The sequence below is a fragment of the Centruroides sculpturatus genome, unplaced genomic scaffold (assembly GCF_000671375.1).
Source record: "Centruroides sculpturatus isolate CEXI.00-Female unplaced genomic scaffold, Cexi_2.0 scaffold439, whole genome shotgun sequence".
NCBI classification, from domain to species: domain Eukaryota; kingdom Metazoa; phylum Arthropoda; class Arachnida; order Scorpiones; family Buthidae; genus Centruroides; species Centruroides sculpturatus.
Window position 1 is genome coordinate 588632 of NW_019384606.1, and position 7299 is coordinate 595930.

The window sequence follows — 7299 nt, forward strand, 5'->3', positions numbered from 1 at the left end:
TTTTTTTATTTTGTACAAACAAAATAAATATATTGAAAAATATAAAAACAATAAAAAATTATACTTCAGAAGTTAATTTAGTATCAAAAACGTAAAATATTTGAGTAGCCGAAGACATAGCCAAAGATTGCAGCGCCACTGCACTGGCGAAAATTTAAATTTGTCGACTGGAATTCTTTCGGATAACAGACGTTTCGGATAACCGACCTTCGGATAAACGATGCTCTACTGTAATATTAAATCTACTTATTATAGGTCACCATTATTATAATTTAAATTCAGTTAGTTAAATAAAATTGAAAAAATTATGGTTTGTTTTGTTGTAGTGGGACATATCATCAGGATAAAATTTTCAAAATAGATATAACAATAACTGAAAATGGTGCTAAATAAACATGAATTTTAATGTAAATTGTTAATTTTTGTTTTTTGTCTTCTTTCTTAGTTGTACTGATAGTTTAATTGAAATATAACATATGAACTGAGATAATGCAGAATAATTTTTACATTTAACAATTACAAAAAGTCAGTTATTTTTTACAAATATTGTAATTTAAAATTTTCAATATAACAAATTTTCTCATCTTTGAATTCATCTGATAGCAATTGATCTTCATCAGTACATTGAAAATTTTGAACATTTTAAAATTCTTGGCAAAACAAACTTCCAAAAGCTAGTTTTAATAAAAGTGGCAATAACGCCAAGAACATATATAGCAGAACAAAGAGTTCACTGAGTTTGGCATTATTAGTGCTTTTTATCACAAGTACTTTTGACGAATTTATATCTGTTGTCATCAGGCAAATAAAGATTTTTCGAACTTCAAACACATTTAAAAATTAGTGGCTTCTTCTTAATGGTTTTATCAAAAGTTTTAATTTGAATAATATGTGTTCTGTTCTTTCTCCTCAGAACATTTCTGTTCAATCTTTTTAAAACTCTTTATTTGCCTGTTGATGGCAGATATAAATTCATCAAAAGTACTACTGATAAAAAGCACTAATAACCCCAAACTCAGTAAACTCTCCATCCTGCTATACAATATTTGGCATGAGTTTCAATTTATAGTATATTAAGAACATATATAAACATTTCAAAGCCTGATGTTATTTATCAAATCCAAATGATAGTCATAATGAATCAGGCTATTTTACTGCTACTATTAATAGTTAAATTCTAAGTAATTTTTTGGGGGCCGAGGGGGGAGAAATTTTAAAAATGTAATTAATGATAATATGTGATATATATCATCATCGTCTCCATTGCTGTCTGGACTGCCAAGTGGTAACAATCAATGACATGTGGGAGCAGTTAAGTCAGAGATAGGTGCCTCGTTTACAACAACACAACTCGTTTATTATAAACGAAAGATGCTTACAAGATTTCTGCGATTTTGGAAGTTTTACGGTAGCAGAGGCCTTTGGGTCTTCCTCTCCTTTTTAAGATAGTCCCATTTTGAAGGAGTTGTTAGCCTGGATGTTGTTCAGAGAGATTAGTAAAAAAGCAGTTGGACTAACATAACAGGTTGTGTAACAAAAGAACAGAGAGTGCACAAAGATTACACAGTCGTTACTCGCGGAAGGTCAGCGCTAGAAAGGGGAAAGTGAAATGAGGTCACTTTGCCCGAGGTGTCAAGAGCGCCACCAACCTTTTATTACGTCAGAACATTACAAAACATCGCGATCATTGATTCCAATAGGAGTATCCCTTGTTCGTGAATGAACACTTCCATTGACGTCTCAATGACTCCAGGATGATGCGGTCGACTTCCATTGATGGAAAGATGTCGATCCGAGGTCAAGAGATGAAGATGGGCGCGAGACACACTCACTACAATAGATTTGTCACTTGGAACTTTCAGGAGAAGAAGCTGTAGTATCCTTGAATTTCCAGGGTTTTATCCATTTTCCTCCAATATCCTTTTCTGATTGGTCTCTCCTTGTCACCTGATGACAATTTGAAACCTTTCAGGGGGCATGGGAGAGGTCAAAATCAAAATTTAATTCAATTTCCAACTGGGGATGGTCGACAGACTTACATTCTTCTATTGTTTAAAAGTTAGCATCGCGTTTTCTTTAAAAAAAAAAGGTATTTCTAACTACTATATTTTTTTCTTTAAAACACAATTATTTTAACGCAAATTTTAGTGAGGGTTCGGACCTGTCCAGAGCCTCACAATTTGGTACTAGAGGTGGACATTAAGTATCATCATTTATTAAATTTAATAATTATAATTAAATTAATATTAAATAAATAGTTTAGAATATTCTGAAAGAAAAGAATCGGTCCAGAGTGGGACTCAAACCCACAATTCTACTTACTGTGTGGATGTGTTGCCAGTTATGCTACCTGAACTTCCATCCAACCCTTCACATCCAGACATATTTAATTTTAGATATAACCATTCGTGGTTACTCATGGTGCCAACTGGTGATGACTCCTATGCCCATGGCTTATAATTAACTTTTTACTTATTATAATCACCTTATTATTAGTAGCAGTAAATTAGCCTGATTCATTACAGTAATCATTTGGCTTTGACTAAAGCCAAAGACTTTAAAATGCTTGAAAAATCTTGATGTGCTAATTACAGGATTAATATTGGATAAATTTGAATATATCAGTTTGACTTTTAATCTGAAGATGAGAAAATATCTTAAACAATTATTAGAATTTACAGAAAAGACTTCTATAAATTATAGAGTTTGTAATTTGATTTATTTTTTAAAGGAGTTTAAGATGATAATAAAAATAAAAGTAATAATAATTTTTTAAATACAAAAGTTACAGAATATTTNATCCACCTTACAACATTTTCATGATACGATCTCAGTTTCGGAACGGATTAATTTCGTATCCTGAGGTACCACTGTATAAAAATCAGTCTCCAAAATTTTCTACAGTTGCTTCAATTTCTCATTAATTTAATGGGAATTCACCAGCTTGGCAATATTGATCACAGCAATGGCAGAATGGTTAGATATTTTGATCAGTAGTCCATGTGTTTAAGTTGTGTTTTGCCGTGTTATTAATAGTAGATTCTCTGCTGTCAAATTCATTGTGTGCCATTGAATTCACCTTACTTCCACAAATTCTGCAATCTCCGTAATCTGATACTGGTCCGGTCCCATATATGTCAGATTTCTGAGATTTTATTGTATACTCATACAGAAATACATTGACGCTCTCAAACAAAAACTAGTAGCCAAGACACAAAGACTGAAGTAAAACAAAGCTGTATGCTATTAAAACAACAAAATGACTTTTTCTACAAACAATTACATATAAACTGACTATACAGTCAATGGCATAATTTAATGCCAACAGAAAAATAACTGACAGACTGTTGGTTTGCTGTTTGGTCCAATTTGATCAGACACAAAAATGAAGCAAGCTAGTTAAAAGAGAAAGAAGAAAACATATACAATATACCAATCATGTTCTATGTTAAAATAAGCAGACATGACATCTAAAATGCAATATAAAGAACACATGGAAGACACATAGTATAGTACAGACCACATCATAATTTCTAATACAAAATTTTTAGTTAAATTTTTAAAATAATTTCATAATCAAAAATTTTAATAATCTCATAATAATTCATAATTTCTAGATCAAAAAATTACATCTTGCAGATAAACTAGCCAAAATTGTAAATAAACAATGTGCAATCCAGAATATATGACAAAACAGTAGGACATTACATATGTGTGGCACCTGCCTGATAGATGAACTTCCTGTTACCACCAGGAAAGCTAAGAAAATCAATAGAGGGCAGCTCAAGCACAAGTCTAAGCATTTTTTTTCCTTTACTTTTGGTGATCACATTAGTGATATTAGTGATCAACCTCCACACACAAAACTCAAAAAATGATAACATCAGAGATCTTACACAATACATACCAAGCATGTGATTTCCTACACTATACTTCATGCATCAAAAACAAAACATACCATCATATTGAACAATATAATATCCATACAAAACAATAACTAGGCTGTTGTGAAAGTAAATAGGATGCAAAAAGCAATCATTCTGTAACAAGCACACAAGCTATACAGAAACTTATACATGGCATAAATATTAATAAATTACAAAAAAGCATTTGGCAGCATCCCAAACTGATAGTTATTGCATGCATGACATATTTACAAAATACATCCAGCAAGCACAATATTTCTAGAAGACACAATGTGACATTGGGGAACAATACTCCACCTGAAACTTTTCAACACTTATGTCAAAACAAACAAAATTCACATAAGGCAAAGCATTTTCCATGAGAGTTGTTAAATTTACTTTGGTATTGCCTGGCTTTAAACCTATTTTCCAATAGGTTAAACAATAGTAAATGCAAATACATCAAACATAAAGAACAACACAATACATACACATTACATACAGTTTTGTCTCACCTTATGTATATGGATGGCATAAAAGTATGTATTCATACAAACATAGCTGAATCACTTGTTAGAAGTTACTCATACTTATAACACTGATATAAAAATGGAGTTTTGTTTAGACAAATGCAAAACACTGTAGAAAAAGTAATTCTTAAGAAGAAAGGCTTTGTACTCTCAAATGAAGACATGATTGAATCCATTAAGTAGTTCAACATTAATAGGATGGAGAAATCACTGAGATTGGCATTATATGCATGTTTATCGCAAGTACTTTTGATGATCCTAATGTTGTCATCGTCAGGTGAATACAGAAATTTAGTAAAAACGAACAGAAATAATTTGATGAAGAGCAGAATGCATATAATTCAAAATTAAAATTTTTTCACTTGCTGCTCATTTAATTTTGAACACATTTGAATATTTGTTGCTTGTTCCTAACGGTCTTGTCAAAAAATTTTAATTTTGAATTACATGCATTCTGTTCTTCATCGAATTATTTCTGTTCGATTTTATTAAATTTCTGAAATCATTTTATGACGATGAGATTGGGATTGTCAAAAGTACTTGCGATAAATGCACATATAATGCTGATCTCAGTGATTTTTCCATCCTACTATACAGTATTTGGTGTAAATGTCAACCCATTGATTATAGTTCAATATTATAGAAATAATTGTCATTAATTAAATAATTATTTGTATCTTTAATAGATCAAGTTTTATACATTCCTTCTTAACATTTTAGTTTTTGTTTATTTATAACAAACAACATCTGCAATGAAGTTAAACAATAAAACATTATTTTAACTTATTTTTGGTATCTTCTAAAACTGCATATTAGTTAATGTTATGTTTTCAAAGGACACTCTAGGAGCATGGGGTATATATAGGTCGTTCATGGTTCATGATGTCCACACTGAGTAGGAGAGATATGAAAAATTTTGTGACATATTTTGACAGAGTGAGGGAGTATTGGCAGAATGATGATGTCCTAAAGATTGGTAAAAAATTATTTCAAATATAAAAATTTTAAAAAATGTCATAATGCAAGTTCTTGCTTATATAAATTGTTGCACTTTAGTATAATTCTGTACTAAATATGCTCTGTTGGAAGCACTTTAGTAGAACTGTTAATATGTAAGGATAATGACAACAATTTAACCTTTACAGATACAGAGTAAAGATAAAATACTGCCAATGAAAGGTATACTGGTATATAGCATATCTTTAGTCTAGGAATTACTTAATATAATGTTGTCAGACTCTTTTGTGATAAATCAGCAAATTTTATTTGTTTTTTTTGGCCTAGTTTTAAAATTAGCCTCATCTTAGCAGGAAATATGAATGAATTAATGTACTGTAGATTTATTTTTCAGAAATTCTTGATTTTAATGTCAGTGAATCATTTTCATTTAAAATATTTACATCTACAACTGCTGTATGTAAATGAGGATAAAAGTGATTAAACTGTTTATCTGTAATATTATATTATTCATGGCTGATTTCACTCTCCTTTGTTAAAATTGAACTGATATGTTAAATTTGTTCAACAACTGAAAATGTATCATTAAACTTTGTTAATGATAATGATTGTAATGAAGATGACTGACAGTTGTTTTATATACTCTTAAAGTTTCTAATAGCTTTTTAAGTGAAAATTAGGGAGGTGAATATGGACAAGTTTAATGCAGAGGTGTTGCATATCTAATATGTTGAAAATATAAGACCCTAAGACACTACTGTACTTTCATGCAGATAAATTATGATGGCATATATTCTCCAAAAACTTGCCAGAAGAGAAGTAATGAGATGAAATATTCAAATATTTCTTCTCATCACATACCTTGTCTCTCCAAAGTAGACCTTTTGAAAGCATGATGCTTACCGATATGCAATTTATAATATACTATCTCAAACATTTTAATATTTTTGTATTATACCTTATTGTAGATGTAATTATAAAATAAGAGAAATAAAAATAAAATACTGAGAGAACCTCTTAAACTTCCTAGTGTATGGACAGTATAAATGCTCAGGAGTGCCTGTACATTGCAACACGTACCTCCCTTTTCATCTTGGCTGCCATTTTCCTAATCTCCAATGGGGCCCAAATTCCATTATCAACAAACAAAAGAAAATTCACGACTTATAGACTATTCTGCAAATATAAAAAAAAAACTAATTAATGATACAATATCCTTAATAGCTTTGTTAAATGTTGACCAAAACCACATTCCTTGTTTTCAAGGTCAAGTTATTTCCAAGTGCAACCAGCACCACAATGTGGGAATGCTGATGCAATGCTGAATCTTAGTTTGAAGCTTCTTCCATAATGTATGTTGCTTTTTTATATAGCTTGTACGTCCGGTTTTAGTCTGCAGGCCCTGTTGCAAATGCCTAATGAATTACAAACATTTTTAAAAAATCATATTGCCTCATTAGTTTTATTAATTATATAATAATAATAATAATAATAATAAAATTGGTCAAATACCTTCAATTGAATAAAAGTTAATGATGAAAAATGCCAAGTGGTCGAGTGATTGCACTATATCGTGTGTTCAAACACGATATAGTGCTGACGGAAAAAGTACTGGCATGGTTTCAAGAATGTTAAATAATAGTACACTTATAGACTGCTTTTTAAAAATAAAAATAAAACTGTAAAGAAAAAGATTGTTTAGATATCATAAATAGTATCACAAATTTCCAATTTGATTGAGTCAGACAAAAGATTTTGTTTTCTCATTGAAGATTGTTTCTTTAATTTTGTAAAAATTTACTTGAATAATTTTTTCATTTTAATGAATATCACTTGACTATTTAACAATTATTTTTTGCAAACTGTAATTATATATTAAATATAATTTTTAAATTCTCATGTAATAC